We start from the raw sequence: 15,684 nt of genomic DNA, 5'->3' as shown, positions 1-15,684 counted from the left end.
GACCACACAGCTCTCTATCAAAGTGTCCATCTGCATTGTTTTTCTTTCAGAGACACAACAGATAAAATTACATTACCAGATACACTTTCATATTTGCACTTGATTTAGATCTTGCATCTGTTAAGATAATTCCACCGGCCAGATTCGTTAGAAGTTACTTTCTACCCTATGTCTCTTCTTCAATTAGCTCTCAGATGATATAATCTTCCATCAACCACCCATTTTTCTTTGAAAGCATTCTCCTACCACACATTCTAGCATAAAATCATCACCTCGAGCGAGCAACCCAGCCATATATATTTTGGCTAGGGAAATAAATATATTGGTTTTTCATTCTTATTAGATGCAGTGCTAAGTTTCGAAGGCCCTCTAAGGGTCCAATGCACCCTAAAAGTTAGTTCAATCGCTGTTGAATCTCTTTACAATGACACAAAAATTAGATCCCTTCACAATGCTTAACAAATAAACATGAGCAACAACCGACATTAAATTTTAACAGGCTATCAGAACCATATTCATAGTCCCTCAACCTTATCAGTTCGAACCTACCAAACTTAACTGTAAAATTATAGATATCTTGTTTGAACGATCTATGACTAATTAGTAGAAACATCATTCACAAAATCAGTGCACTCTATGTGTGTTTCCACGATAACATTATCAGTAATACATACCTCCCACATATGAAGTGGTTTCATCTACAAGCAGTTTATTCCTCCGATCCCATCTTTACTGTAGCCTCTTGAGATAGTCCATCATAAGTTGATCAACTGTCAGTTTCTTATATCTACAAAGAAGAAGAAAAAAATTGATGTCACAAAAAGAACATTCTCCATCTATTGCATCAGATGTGGAGTTTGTTGCAATAGATGTAGAGTCTGTTGCAACAGATGTGGAGTGTGATGGAATATATCAAACCAGCCTTTTTGGTGGTTTTATTTGTTCCAATAGTTTCTCCATCTATTGTAACATCAACAACAGCATAAACATCAACAAAAAAGAAACAACATTTATTCCAACAACATCATCAACAACAAAGAAACAACAACCTTTGTGCCAGAACCATCAACAACACCACAAGTTCCAACAACGCCAACCCCACCAATAACATTAATAAATGCATCAACAATAATGAAACAAACAAAATACATACAAAAAAATGATACTGCCAATAAGGCTTTTAAACTTCTCCCAACAGATGACTTTTTTCTCATACTGTAATAAAAATTCTCAAATTATTTATTCAACACTTACAAGTTCCATAATTTTTTTTAATAAATATGATATAGGTAAATAGTAATTAAATAAAAAAATAGATATAAATAACACGCAAAGAAGAAGACGATAATGAAAGAGCAAAATAAACCATACCTTAATATCAAAAAGGGTATCAAAACAAAAATTTAAGTCGAGGAAAGATATGGATGAGTTTAGATCCAAAAAGATATTTATGAGAAGAGAAGAGAAAAAAGATAAAAAAGGTTGTTACCCTAAAGAGAAGAGAGAAAAAGATGAGAGTTGAATAAAATAAACTGCAGCTGAAGGAAGAGATGAGATAATTTCTATTGATGTATTGTGTACGTAGACATGGTGGTTTTCAATATTCATTAATTAATTTTCATTAATTTCATTAATAATTTGAGGGGCACAAGGAAGACTAAGACTACTGACATTGAAAAGACAAGACAAGACTGCTCAATAAACTCACTTTTGAGATATCCAAGAAAGAATTTTTACCGCCTTTAGTAGTAAGTACTACTACTTGATATTATCTACTCGGACCAGAAGCTTCTTGCTTTAAAATTAAAAGAGATAAAAAGATTTTCAAACAGATATGTCATCTATTGCAACATATATAAATATCTATTTAGAAATCCAAACAGCTCAGTCATCTGTTACAACAGATATAAATATCGGTTTAAAAATTCCAAAAGCTCAGTCATCAATAACAATAGATGAAAATGTTCATTTGATAATTAATAAAATCAGATATGTCATCTGTTACAACAGATATAAATATTTTTTTGAAAATTTCCAACAGCTCAGTCATCTGTCACAATAGATGCAAATATCTATTTGATAATTAAATAAGATATGTCATCTGTTGTAACATATATGTACCTGTTTGAAAATTTTCAATAACTTAGTCGTTTGTTGCAACAGATTTCATAGCAATTGATTTAGGTGGAACTAGGGGTGAATGAATGATCTCTCAGGGTCAACTACAAATCCAATTGAGTCTTTGTAATTGTATAGGGTTGGTATTGCGTTCATACCAATCGGAGTCGTCGATCGATCACTCTGAGTTGAAATGAGTTCTCATCAACTCAATGTTAGGATAGTGATAGTACTTAATTTAATTTAGGTAGAACTAGGGATAAATGAGTGAGCTCGCACGGTTAACTACAAATCCAATCGAGTCTTTGCAATTGCATGGCATTGGTATTACGTTTATCCTGACCCCAGTCGTCGATCGATCACTCTGAGTTAAAATAAGTTCTCATCAACTCAATGTTATGATAATGATAGTACCTAAGTTGATTTAGGTAGAACTAGGAATGAATGAGTGAGCTCGCAGGGTCTACTACAAATCCAATTGAGTGTTTGCAATTGTATGGGATTGGTATTGCATTTATCCCGACTCGAGTCATTGATCAATCACTCTGAGTTGAAATGAGTTCTCATCAACTTAATGTTAGGATAGTGATAGTACCTAAGTTGATTTAGGTGGAACTAGGGATGAATGAGTGAGCTCGCAGGGTTAACTACAAATCTAATCGAGTCTTTGTAATTGCATGGCATTGGTATTGCGTTCATTCCGACTCAAGTCGTCAATCGATCACTCTAATTTGAAATGAGTTCTCATCAACTCAATGTTAGGATAGTGATAGTACCTAAGTTGATTTAGGTAGAACTAGGGATGAATGAGTGAGCTCGTAGGGTCAACTACAAATCCAATCGAGTTTTTGTAATTACATGGCGTTGGTATTGCGTTCATCCCGACCCGAGTCATCGATCGATCACTCTGAGTTGAAATGAGTTCTCATCAACTAAATGTTAGGATAGTGATAGTACCTAAGTTGATTTAGGTAGAACTAGGAATGAATGAAGGGGCCCGCAGGGTCAACTACAAATCCAATCGAGTCTTTGCAATTGCATGGCGTTGGTATTGCGTTATCCTGACCTGAGTCATCGATTGATTACTCTGAGTTAAAATGAGTTCTCATCAACTCAATATTAGGATAGTGATAGTACCTAAGTTGATTTAGGTAGAACTAGGGATGAATGAATGAGCTCGTATGGTTAACTATAAATCCAATCGAATCTTTGCAATTGCATGGTGCTGGTAATGAGTTCATCTCGACCCGAGTCGTCGATCAATCACTCTGAGTAGAAATGAGTTCTCATTAACTCAATGTTTTAAAAACTATATCTTTTAAAATTTTTAAAATTAATTAAGATCAATGCGGACCAAATTAGCAATTTCAAAACTTGTAATTCTTTTCCAAAATTACAAATCAACCCATACAAATCATCCATTTGCGTGAAAAACTTTTCATTTCAAATCTTAAGTTCTCGCTCTTCTCTCTCTCTCGGGGTGTCCTCTCCATCTCAACAATAAAAACAATACAAACAACAACTACTCAATATATTGCTCAACCCTTCAAAATAGGTCGATTTTCTTCCCATTTTCAACTTTATTCCCTCTTGTATCCGTTGTTTTCTCTATCTTTGCATGTAACATAGTTCAGAAGAGTTCTACATTTGTTCTTTATTCTAAAAAATAGGGCTTTTTAGTTAATGATAAAAAAAAAGACTTTTAGTTGTATTATCTTTGAGAATGGGTTAACAATTTTGAGTTTTGATACTAAAAAAGTAGGAAGCACCCGAGAAAACCCTACTTTTTCTCTGAGTATTTTGTTGACTGTCGTGGTATCGTTGGATAGTGTTTGTGGTGTTGTTGGTGGTGTTGGTATTTGTGTTTTTTGGCAGTGGTGTCGGTGGTCTTGGTGTTGGTATTGGTGGCATTGGTGGTGGTCTTAATGGCATTGGTCGTGGCATTGGTTGTGGTGGTGGTGGTCCATCTGTTGCAACGGGTGGAAGATCTGTTAGGAGATATTAAATAGGTCTTCAAAAAGATTCCCCATCTGTTCCAACTGATGGGTTATCCGCTGGAGTATTTTCTTGTAATGTGGCAGAGAATAATTTATTAAAATTTCTCCACCTATTGCAACAGGTGAAATATCTGTGGGGAGATATTAAATAGGTCTTCAAACAGATTTGGGTTCCCCATCTATTCCAACTGATGGGTTGTCCGTTGGAGTATTTTTTTTTATTATGTGGTAAGAATAATTTATTGAAATTTGTGTCACCTTTTTAAAAAAAATTATGCAGACATCAAATGCAATGTATTTTTTGTTTATCTTTTGTTTGTAGTTAAAAGATGTCTTCCAAAAGAAAAGAAACAGAAAGTGGAGAAAGTGGATCAACTTTCGATCAACAAACAAAAAAGGATAGAGTATAGATAGATTCGGAGGAACTTCCAGAACAATCTCATTCAGGGCAAAATGAAGCCGAGGAAAGTGATAACTCCTTCTCAGCAATGGGGCGTGAAATAATATCGAAATTCCAGCATGATTTTGTCAAAACCACTAGTATTGACAAGTTTTGAGTTGCGATGCCGATGAATAACCCTAATGCAGTATTTGGTGATCTTGTACTTAAATATCAGTTGGGGAAACCTTTTGACGAACTTAGGAGTGTTACGAAAAAGGAAAACATAGATGAACTTTTTAAGAAGAGATGCTTTGCACACTTTCTTGAGTTGTCTGGGTCCCGCCCTCTCCGTTTTTCAATGATCATGGTATATGGCCTTCTCAAGCGCAGAATCATGTATGCGGGGGATGATGGAGGTACGAAGGAGGTCGGAAATAAGATGGATAAAGTCTGGATCAACTACTGTGACATGTCAGTTTGTTTTAGATTGAAAGAGTTTGCCATTGTGACGGGCTTAAGATGTGATCGTCCAGAAGAACCTGCCATCAAGAAAACACACCACAAAGGGTACAACAAATGCAAGGTAAAAAAGGATGGGTTTTTGGGCATTGTTGGACCTAGCTACAAAGTGATGGATTTGGTAGCGTATCTCAAGAGTAAAGACATACCAAAGCACTACAGGGAGAAATTGTGCTTAGTTTGGTTTGTCCATTTCATTTTATTCGCAAGACACGTCAAGAAAGTCATAGAACGTGATTTGTTGGCATTTGCTGATGATTTTGGAAGATTCAACGATTATCCCTGGGGCTACGATAACTACTACTTGACTGTTAAATATTTACTGAAAGAGCTAAAGCCAAAGAAGACCGCATTATACGACTTTCCTTGGGCTTTCATGGTAAAATTGATCACTATATTTAATCAATCATTAATTTATATTGAATATACTTGTGACTTTTTTTTTTGCTTGCTTCCTGTTTACAATTTTTAGGCTTGGGCATGTGAAGCCATTTCTCCCCTCCGAAAGCATTACACGGATTACCCGGATAAGGTTTCTCATCCAAGGATCCTTAGGTGGTTGGCTGCAGTAAAGAGCAGCATAAAAAATATTAACAAGGCTGATCTCTTTAACCCTCCAGATGATGCAGTACGTCTTTTTTCAACTAAAATAATTTACCTCAAAGAAAGATATTGAAACAGATGTTCCATCTATTAAAAGAGATTACTCATCAACTGCAACTGGTGCAATGGATAATCTGTTGCTACAGATGATCTATATTTCGCAACATATTAACCATATATTGCTCTGTTCTCTGAACCCTACTCAACAGATTACCCATCTACTGTAAATTATGCAACAGATGGTTATTCTAATGCAACATATTATCAATCTGTTTCAACATACAGATCAGCTGTTGCGGTAGCTAGATCATCTATTGCATAAGTTGGTTGTGTTAACATAAACCAAGCCCCATGTAACCCAACTGACTGCAAATTATTATTATATGATTTAAATTCCTCCTGTTATTTTTTTATAAGTTATGCATCCTTGGATCGTGCCTACCATTGATGAGCTGGGGATGACTTCTTTTCTTACTCTAGGTCTTGTTGATACAAAAGAAGACCCAACGGTGGAGTTAATAAAGAAGGAATTGGATGGAGAAATATCCATAAGAAGAGAAGTTAGGCAAAGTCAGTCTAATGTTGAAGCTCTTCACGACCTAACTCAAACTGCAATAGATCCGGGTGCTTCTTCTGGGGGTGTTGCTGGTGGAGCTGTTTGTGATGGTGGCAGCCATCCTGCTTCTGCTTCTACTGCCAGTTATGATTATGAGCATGTTGATGCTTAGCAAAAAATAAATATGTTTGAAAATATCCCTTGCACAGGTCCTCCATCTCACACCTACACCGGTCTCTCCCACCCTTACTGTGGTCCCTCGCACCCCTTCTCACCCTCATATTTTTATTGCAAATATAAATATGTAAGGACAGAGAGGATAAACTCCTTGACAAGCTAGAGTCTATTGCTGAAGTTGTCGAGGAGTTGAAATCCAGGAGGGGTGTCATACCATCCAACGAGGTGAGAGAGCCATGCACTCCTACAGTAGAGGTTAGGAGGAAGAGAATAAAAATTAGACAAATTCTCTCCGTTCTGAAATCAGCAAAAAATACAACTCCCCCCGCTTCAATAGTTGTTGAAGTTCAGGGGCTGCCGAAGAGGGTGGACATATTTGTGGTGCTTGGCAAGGAGAAGAAGAAGGAACTGGAAGAATTCATCAAGATAAAGGTTCAAAAAGAATACACAATGCATTCATTTGCCGCCAAATACTTCTCAAATATGATAAATATGTGCGTGTGGTATGAGGACAAGGTAAGTTTACTTTTGATAACCTACCCTTCCAATCTACTCCATGAAGAAGAATCTATGCAGCAAATGTGTAATCTGTTGCAACAGCTTGGTATTCTGTTGTAACATAATACACATCTTTTACATAAGTTGCGTTGGCTGGGTAATCTGTAAACTAATTCAGAGAACCCTCTGCATCGGATTCTTTCCACTGTGTTTTTATTCTTTACAATTACTAACCTATTTAAAAATAATCTTCTTATACCGCAGTATGTTGATGAAATTCTCTGCCTCATGAGGGGCAGGAAATTAGCATACCCAGATGCTTATGATGCTGCTGATAGGATAATGGACCTCAACTTCTACAATAATTTCAAATATAGGTATGCTGATCTTCGTAATCTAGCTGATTCCGGTGGCCTGGGATTTGATTAGTTAGTTTCTACGTTCCAATGGGATGAAGAAGCGATTAAATATTTTAGAGAGAAGAGGCCATATCCACATGGCAAGAGCTGGACCAAGGCAAATAAAATTCTTGTAGTCATGAACGTGGATGTCACCCATTTTCTCACTGTTGAGATACTATTATATGAGGAAAAGATTAAGGTTTATGACTGCAACTTACCTATGTTTAGCGAGAAGACATTTTTAACCCACATATAGCCACTCTTGAAGTTGTTGCCCAAGTTGTTGACGCAGAGTAAGATGATAAATCATTTACCGGCTGAAGTCTTGGCGAATGAATCATGGATTTTTGAAGGTCAAAATAAGAACATCCATCTCCCAAAAAATACAATTGGTGTAGCGTGCGGGCCGTACTCGCTTGCATACATGGAGTATTTACTGACCGGCACACAAATGACCGTTGTGTGTGACACCGTTGTGGGAAAGATGCAATGGGTCTGGGCATATGGGGTACTAACTAAATGGTTGGAGCCCGTGTATAAAAAAGAACATGTACAAAGACAGAGACGAACACGATAACAAATTTTTATTTCAAGCCAATTCACTATATATATATATAAGGGCAATAGTTTTATGTCTGGCAAAGTTGAATTTTTATAATGCAACAGATTTTATATCTGTCGTAATAGATTTAGTACCTATTGTGACAGACTGATTATCTGTTGGAATAGGTTGGTCATCTGTTGCGTTATGTAGATGCTCCCCATTTGTCTATCGCAACAGATTTACGATCTGTTGCAACATATAACTTATCTATTACTACTGATCGATAATCTGTTGGAGAAAATAAAAAAAGTAGGAAGACCTGTTATATAATTTCAAGAAGATGACCTACGTGTTACATCTCATGTTGCAACATATGTCTAAATCTGTCTGATAAGATATGTCATCTGTTGCAACTGATGTATTATCTATTGCGATATTTGAATCTAGTACTCCATTTTAATTAACATGTTCAAAACTCAGAATTAATTATATTCATAGATAGAATAAAATAAATCGAAGCCTTCAAAAATTATATGAAATAAAATAACTCAACAAATAAATGAAATGTAAAAAAAATCATTATGAGTACAAATGATCTACTCTGCAAATAAATCAACAAGTTAAACCAAGGAGGATAGGTTATTACATTGACGGACTCGAGCTGTAAAGATCTAATCAATATGGACAAGTTGTTATTCATCCAGTGCTATGGAATTCAGCTTTGATCGTCGTGGATCTTTAACGTCGGTTGCATACGGCTTCTTAGCTTTCGTTTCTCCATATTTCCATAAAAGAGCAGCATATCTTTTGTGGAGTAATCCGACATCAAGTCCATTATTTGGTATTTGTAATCCATAGCTCAAATACTCAGCATAGGCAACAATAAAAGGACCGCAATCCCTGTGTTATAAAAAAATAGATAATCCATATCTTGCAGTTCATGCCAGCGATGTGAAATTTGTTAAATTAAACTAAATCATGACACTTAAACTTTCAGGCTACCAATGGTTTGTTGAGCAATTCTGTCAACATATTGTACACCAAATGGATTAGCCATTTTATCCTGATTTGCTTCAATCGTCGACCAATCAGTATGAACCTTTTGATCCAAAAAGCCGCTCATATCAAGGTAAGTAGGCAATATTTTGGCCAGATTTTGTATCTCAGACGATGGCCTGGAACATCTCCTTCGCGACATCAAGTCATAAACTTGAATGCGCCTCTCTTTTAGAACGATGATAGCCAACACCCAATGGAATTCATCACCACAATTGATTGGGATGTACACTTCGTCGACCAACTGGCAAGGTAAGCCAACCGGAATGCTAAAACCTTTGATGATATTGATTAAGCATTCCTCATTTCGGGAAACTTCCGACTGCTGTTGACAATACCTATCGTAGGTATTATTGATGAAAACTTTGTACAAATAATTGCTTGTTGTGTATCTGTATTATTCTTGTGTTTGCAACTTGGCCTTCTTTTGGAGGTAGTAAAAAATGACATTGACGTGCTGCACATATTATCAAACATTTCGGATTACGTGATAAAAAAATCAATATGCAGATGCAATTAAATAAAATATTAATTAATAGTAATATGTATGGCCTTTAAACCTCATCATTCTAGCAAGTTTAGGGATGTGACATCAAATAGAACTAATTCTTCGTTCCGAAATGTGCAACAACAAAGTCGAACATATCAAAACCAAGACTCGATTCGTTCACTTTATAGCGCTCGTCATTTTATTTTCTACATGATGATTTATATGTGTTAATGTCAGGTTCTTACAACAAGAATTGTATAAACCAATATTTATAAAATTGATTTATGTACCTGCCGACATAATTCTTTAACAGACCATCGGTAATTTATTCTGAATAGTCATTGATCAACTGTATTAGTTTTTTTGAAGCCTCATCTGAGATGTTGAATCCTTCAAACGGGTAATTCTTCCGTTCTCCCAAACTGACGGGCTCCACTTTTTCTTCATCTTTGGAAGCAATTGATGGATTTCAACTGTCATATTATGCTCTTCGGCAGTATCTGTGACATCTACCTGGAAAGTCAGAATTGTCAATGCTAAGTAGAGAAATACAATAGATTTTCTATCTGTTGCAATAGATGATTCTTATATTGCATCAGATAGATTATCTGTTGCGACAAATTCAAACAGGTAAATCAGAGAAGTATGATAATTTCAAATAGATGATCCATCTGTTGCAACATAAGATTCATCTGTTGAAACAGATAATGAATCTAATGCAACAGGTTAGACAACAATTGCAACAGATGTATACATCTGTTTGATAATTTTTAGCAGTGTATCATATGTTGAAACAGATATGCACTTGTTTGTTTTTTGAAACAGATGATGTACATTCACCTTTTTCAGCTCATGCTGCTCTTCTGTGGCCCTTGCACACTGAACATCGGTGCAAGGCAAAGACAAAGGCATTGCAATCTTGATTTTATGATGATTGATTATTTCTTGGAAGTGTCTTTCCTTCTCCTCTTAGCCACCTTGATCTCTGGTGGAATGTCTTGATATGAAATCCTCTTTGATGGAATGACACCCCTCTTAGATGTCATTTCCATTACAGAAGTAGTTAGTGCATTAATAACATCAATCACTCCATCATGTTTCGCCTTGAAGTCTTGACATTTGCATGAAGTACATTCGTTAGATGTGGAAAAATCTAGAGAAAAATCTATACAACCATTATGATCATAATTATAATAGCTTGTTGTTTCAAAAACTGTAAGAGGAGCATCATTAGACCCACCCTCTAAAATTATTTTTCTTGTGATGGTTGTTGCTCCAAATAATTCTATTTTTATTTCATCAACGACCTTAGGGTCCGATAAAGTTTGCACAGACCGTAAAGTAAGAAAAAATGACATCTTCAACTCTCGGTTGATCAAAACAAGCCACGGATGGACAATCTAAAATAAATTGGTACATATATTAAGAATGATGATGAAATAATTTAATCATTAATTAAAATAAAAACTTGATTAGAATTGGACTTATTGCTTCCTTGGGGGGATTGAAAAGATCAAGAAATTTTGTATTTTTATCCGTTTTGGCCGACAACCATCTCAAAATTCTTGGACAGGAAGCTTCTTCCTAGTAGTTCACTTGTTGTCTCAAATAAGGAATGGCTTCAAATGACCAAGCCTATAACATAACGCCAATAAATCAAAAGCATTATTGAATAAAAAAATGATGAATCATATCATGATAAAAGAAATATTTACCATGAAGGCCCATGGAAAACCATATAAGTTAACTGTTTTTGGCGTTAACGGAGTCAACAAATATTCGACAGTCATTTTAAAGCTGTCATAACCCCAAGGATAGCTGTTAAATACCTTAAGATCCTCGAAGAAATTTATTAAATCGAGGCTTATATTGTTGTTAACGTCTCTCGCCCAAAGAACATTATGTACAAACCAAACCAAGCACAATGATTGCTTGTGCTTTTTTGAAAGTCCTTTACCATTCAACGCTTCAATCAGATTTTTGTTTTTGGAGCTTGGACCAACAATGGACACCAGATCATCATGATTACTCGACTTGCCTTTTCCTTTTTTGGGTGTGCGGGTGTTTTTTTTGGGTCAGAGTAGGTATAACTTGTGAAGGAGAAGGAGGATAACATTTTAGTCCGGTAACTATGGCAAACTCCCCCCAACCAAAACAAACAAGCATGCCACAGTAATATATCTACACCTCATCCATCTGATCTTTGTTTTCATACATAAACCTGCGCTTGAGAAGATTATATACCATTTTCTTCTGGAAATGAGCATTGTTGTCCTCCGACAAATCAAGATATTTTCCAAAGCAGATTTTCCTAAAATAAGAACCAATTTTTGTTCTCGAAGTATTTTTCTGAAGGCATCGAAAATTTTTTCCATGACTGACTTAACCATGAGATCACCCGTTAAATCTGTGGCACTATCGCACTGAATTCTCATAGGGTAACGATCAATGCTGAAGGTTTTGACCAACTCTTCAACAGAAGGGCTATTAGTATTTGGATCATCTTTTTTGTAAGATTTCTCCTCCCCATGTTCATTATCTTATGCTCCTGATTGAGATAACGCTTGTAAAGCAAGCTCATAGAGTGGTGGATGTAGCTGAGCTGCTGCACTTGTTCCTTTACTTGAACTTGATTAGATTTCTTTTATTTTGGGAGCCATGTTATCTTAAATTAACAGGAACATAACATAAATTATAATTGATTAATGCATAACAGTAATATAACAGTTCCAACAGACAACTAATCTGTTGCACCAGGTATGTTATCCGTTGCAATATATAACCGACCTATTGTAATGGATGAGTAATACGTGAGAACCATAAAAATAACACTATCTGTTGCACCTGGTATTTTATCTGATGCAACACATAACTGATCCATTGCAACGGATGAGTAATCCGTTGGAAACAATAAAAATAGATCACTAATCTGCTGCACCAGGTATTTTATCTGTTGCAACATATAACCGACCTATTGCAATGGATAAGTAAACCGTTGGAAAGAATAAAAATGAATCACTAATCTGTTGCACCAGGTATGTTATCTGTTGCAACAGATAACCGACCTGTATGAGTAAATCATTGGAAAGAATAAAAACAGTCCTAATCTTTTGTAAAATGAAGAGTAAACCATTGGAAAGAATAAAAATAGATCATTAATTAGTTATCTGTTAGATCAATATTGTTTAGATTTCTTCCAAAAAGAAAAGTCTTCTGTCGAATCCGTTGAAAATAATAAAAATAGATCACTAATCTGCTGCACCAGGTATTTTATCTATTGCAATATATAACCAACCTATTGCAACGGATGAGTAAACCGTTGGAAAGAATAAAAATGGATCACTAATCTGTTGCACCAGGTATGTTATCTGTTGCAACAGATAATTGACCTGTATGAGTAAATCATTGGAAAGAATAAAAACAGTCCTAATCTGTTGTAAAATGAAGAGTAAACCATTGGAAAGATTAAAAATAGATCAATAATCAGTTATTTGTTGGATCAATATTGTTTAGATTTCTTCCAAACAAAAGAGTCGTCTGTCGCAACAGATGAATGATCTGTTAGATTGTTCACCTGTTGCATTAGATTTTCATAGTTGCATCAGATTTTTAATTTGTTGCATCAGATTTTAAATTGAAGAGCAAATCGTTGGAGAAAAATAAAAATAGATCACTAATCAGTTATCTGTTGGATCAATATTATTTAGATTTCTTCCAAACAGAAGAGTCGTCTGTCACAACAGATTAATGATCTGTTAGATTGTTCACCTGTTGCATCAAATTTTCATAGTTGCATCAGATTTTCATCTGTTGTATCATATGTTTCATCTATTACATCAGATGTTTTAACTGTTGCAATACTATTTCTGCCAAGACAAACAATAAATCAACCTAACAACACCAACATATCACACACACATACAAACTAAGAACATCAACTTTGACAAAAAATCACCAACAAATTCAAATCAACAGTACGACAACGAGAAGAAGAAATACAAAAATGCCAGAAATTAGGGTTTTATTCAGTCGACATTTCAATACCAGAAGAGTAGTTGGCTCAAGTTCCTTTGTTTCTTCATAATTTTTTACCTGTGAAAAAGGAAATGAGAGGACGAAGAACTAAAGTTGTTGTCGCCGGAGAAGTATTCATGTCGATTGATGGTTGAAAGTCGAAAAGGAACTCGCCCGACTATTTGTCGCCGGAGGTTGAAGGAAGAAATTTTGCAGAACTGTTGGTTAGAAGAAACTGGAGAGAGAGTGGTTGATTAGGATTGAAGAGGGGTGTGGGTTGGGTTGATTTGTCTTTTTTAAAAAATTAGAAAGTTTTGAAAATATTAATCAAGTTCACAATTAACTTAACCAAGTTTTCTAATGATGTTTGATCCTATCTATTAGTTAATGTCACCAATCCTTCATTCAAGACTTAAAAGACACCTTTCCTTCAATTTTCTCAAGTCACTTTATGGACTAAAACAAGCACCTAAACAGTGGCATGCGAAATTTGACCCAACCATATTGGCAAACGGGTTTAAGATAAACGAATGTGATAAATGTATTTACATTAAAGACACTCCAAATCACAAGGTCATTGTTTGTTTGTATATGGATGATATGTTGATCATTAGTAGAAATATTTCTGACATAAATTCTACGAAACGAATGTTTGAGAGCAAGTTTGATATGAAAATTTTTGAAGTTACGGACGTGATCTTAGGAATAAGAATCCATAGAACTCCACAAGGGTTGACATTGTCATAGTCTCATTACATCGAAAAAGTACTGGATAAATTCAAGTATTTGGAATTTGGTATTACCAAGATTCCATTAGACGTGAGTTTTGCACTTCAAAAAAATGAAGGTGAAAGTGAATCACAACTGGACTACGCAAGAGTGCTGGGATATGTAATGTCTATCATAAATTGTACATGGCCAGACATAGCATGTGCTATTAGTAAGTTGAGTCGGTACATGAGTAATCCCAATAAAACTCATTGGATGACAATGAAAAGAGTTTTGGGGTATCTTAAATATACTCAAGACTATGCTTTGCGTTATAGTAAATATCCAGGGGTACTTGAAGGATATAGTAATGCAAATTGGATCACCGGATCGAATAAAGTAAAATTCATGAGTGGATACTATTTACTATAGGTGGAGGAGCAGTCTCTTGGAAATCATCCAAACAGACATGTATTTCTTGCTCTACGATGGAATCAGAATTTATCGCATTAGATAAAGCTGGTGAAGAAGCAGAATGGCTTCGGAATTTCTGGGAAGATATTCCTTATTGGCTCAAACCATTGGCACTGTTATGCATACACTGTGACAATTAAGCGGCAATAGGTAGGGCAAGGAGCATAATGTACAATGGTAAATCTTATCACATAAGACGGAGACACAATACCATTAGAGAATTTCTCTCTAGTAAAATTATTACCATTGACTATGTGAAATCAAAGGATAATGTGTCGGATCCACTTACAAAAGGCCTAACTAGAGAAGGAGTTGAGAGGACATCCAAGGGAATGGGTTTACGACCTAGGACAAGTCAGCATGGCGGTAACTCTACCTAGCAGATTGGAGATCTCAAGAGCTAGGTTCAAGGAGATCAAACAAAGTTGTGTCTGACAGGTTCAACATTGTTAATATACCCAATCCATTCTCATGATGTAGACAATGTTTAGTAAACAAGGATAAGACTTATGGTGTGAAGTCTTTTAATGATTATCTAAATTTGACAGATTTGACCAAATAGTTTAATCTATAGGATTGAACGTTTAGAAATTACCTATGTGAGGGCGAAGTGGAAGCTGCTTCAAGGAGAATGTTAGTAAAGGCTATTCTCTAAGCTCTCATGAGATCAGAACGTGTTCATGGTTGAAACAAACAAAACCGTGAGAACCATAAATCGTAAAAGGTTGGTTGTGTGACATATGTTGTCTAGGTGTACATTAAAAATCGACGGTTCAAAGATATCAAATATACCGATTGACCGAGTGCATCCGATGCATGTTCACTACGAAAAGTTCAAAAGGAAACCCACTTATCCAGATGCAATCAGTCTTTTCTTGATGATCACATACTTGTCCGTAAAGTTTTACAAAGAGTAGTCATTCCACATTCATGTGGGGGATTGTTGGGTTCAATTGATGTGAATGAAAAATGAAAAGTTGCTTGGAAGGGACACAACTCTTCGAGTAAAAGACACACTATTTCGGGAAAAAGTATGACTGTTTGGATGGTTGTGGCAGTTTGAAAAAGACACACTCTTTCGAATGCACAGACATGACTGTTCAGAAAGGATACAACTTTTCGGTGAATCATTGCCACCTTTCGGAAA

Source organism: Capsicum annuum, chromosome 6, assembly GCF_002878395.1.
Source record: "Capsicum annuum cultivar UCD-10X-F1 chromosome 6, UCD10Xv1.1, whole genome shotgun sequence".
Lineage (NCBI taxonomy): Eukaryota > Viridiplantae > Streptophyta > Magnoliopsida > Solanales > Solanaceae > Capsicum > Capsicum annuum.
This window is presented reverse-complemented; position numbering follows the sequence as displayed.